Here is a 942-nt window from a genome sequence, read left to right on the forward strand (position 1 = left end):
GTCTAGTCTATAGTCTAGTCTATAGTCTAGTCTATAGTCTAGTCTATAGTCTAGTCTATAGTCTAGTCTATAGTCTAATCTATAGTCTAGTCTATAGTCTAGTCTAAAATATTTAATATAGTCTAAGCTATAGTCAAGTCTGTGGTCTAGTTTATAGTTTATGGTCTATCATATAGTATGGTCTACAGTCTAGTCTACTCTATAGTATATTGCTTAGTTTATAGTCAAGTCTATTGTGTAGTCTATAGTCTAATCCGTGGCCTTGTCTATTGTCTAGTCTATAGTATAATCTATAGTCTAGTCTTAAACACTTGTTTTAGATGTCACTTGATTATTTATTGTTATGTTTTTTTCTCTTTTTTAAAGTAACAACATATTGCTTCTTTTTGTTGTTATCAACATTCTTTCTCTTGGTCTACATTCAAAAATTCTTCATATTTTACAAAGTAGGGGGAAACCATGTCACTTTTGTGGTTGAGTTAATGTATAAAGGTGTCAAACTTTTTTTTCTTATTGTTACCCTAAACAAAGTACCTTTTCTACCGTTTTCCAAGAAGAGAAAAAAAATAACACAACAACTATAATAAACTCTCCAACCAAAAATCACCTTTAAGCAAGAGTGTCGGTCTGTCTATCCGTCAGCCAGCCAGCTTTTCATCCAGCAAACCTCTATACTATCAGATCTCTGTTCATGACTGACTACTTACTTACTTGACTCCCCGACTGCTTGAACTGGCAAGTGCTAAACAAGTTGTTGATTGTTGCTGTTGGCTTTTTTCTGTCTTTCTTTTTTTTAGTTTTAACTTCTTATCTTTTGTTCTATTTTGTTTGTTGTTTCTATTTCTTATACATATTGTTGTTGTTTAAAGAAGTTTATAAAAAATTTATAAGCTTTCTTGTTTTTCATTTTGTTAAGTATTTTTTTAAAGTTTATCTCTTGTT

Source organism: Lucilia cuprina, chromosome 5, assembly GCF_022045245.1.
Source record: "Lucilia cuprina isolate Lc7/37 chromosome 5, ASM2204524v1, whole genome shotgun sequence".
NCBI lineage: Eukaryota > Metazoa > Arthropoda > Insecta > Diptera > Calliphoridae > Lucilia > Lucilia cuprina.